Below are 864 nucleotides of genomic sequence, written 5' to 3' on the forward strand. Positions count from 1 at the left end.
AGCTGGTGTCTGTTTTGAAGGTGGCCTTTTGGTTTTTGTGTGCGTAAAATAGCTTTCAAAAAGCTTTCGTTGCACACATGCGTAATTTGCACAATCGGAGTAAATTTGTGAGTAAACTGAGACAATGTCATCACGATTTCAGTGTACGGCACAGTGAATCCACACTATATCGCGGTTCATCATTTTGTTGAAATATTGGCACATTTTCAAGAGTGGTTTGAGGGACAGCGCTGAGGTCTACTAGCAGTGATGCAGTGCAACTTGAGCAAGACGACGACACCGCAGTACAAGTATAAATATAATTTAAATGTGTTGCATCAATGCTAGTTTCCCATTATTTCGATTTTGCGGTTTGCTTGTATAATTTGATGCTTAAATAGCGTGCTAAATAGATCCTTAAATAGTCTGTTTCTTGAGAGCGAGAACGGGCACAAAGTCAATTAGAGTGTGTTTTACAACGTTTTAAAGACATGAGTGTTTAAAGTGGTGTGTGGGATGGATAGAACAAAAAAAAATATATATATATATATATATATATATATACACGCAAGTGTATATTTGTCTGTGTGTGCGAATCCCATTTCATCACTGCACTTTCTTGACACTGCATAAATCTTCTTTGTTCCGTGTCTCATGTGCGTAATCGTCTGTCAAAGCACTTTGTAGACTCGTGATTTTTAAAGCTGCGTACATCAACAAAGTTGTTATTTAGTGGGCGAAACGGGAAGTGACGAAAGTATGGCGGCGGTACTGATGAAAGTCCTTCCGCTCCGCAGAAAAATAAACTTTGCGATTGTTTGAATGAAGCAAAGTGTGACGTTTGCAAAATGGTTCAGTGCGGGACTCGAGCAACTCGGCTTTTTT

This window comes from Filicampus tigris, chromosome 22 (genome assembly GCF_054856515.1).
Source record: "Filicampus tigris isolate MCC_2025a chromosome 22, RoL_Ftig_1.0, whole genome shotgun sequence".
Lineage (NCBI taxonomy): Eukaryota > Metazoa > Chordata > Actinopteri > Syngnathiformes > Syngnathidae > Filicampus > Filicampus tigris.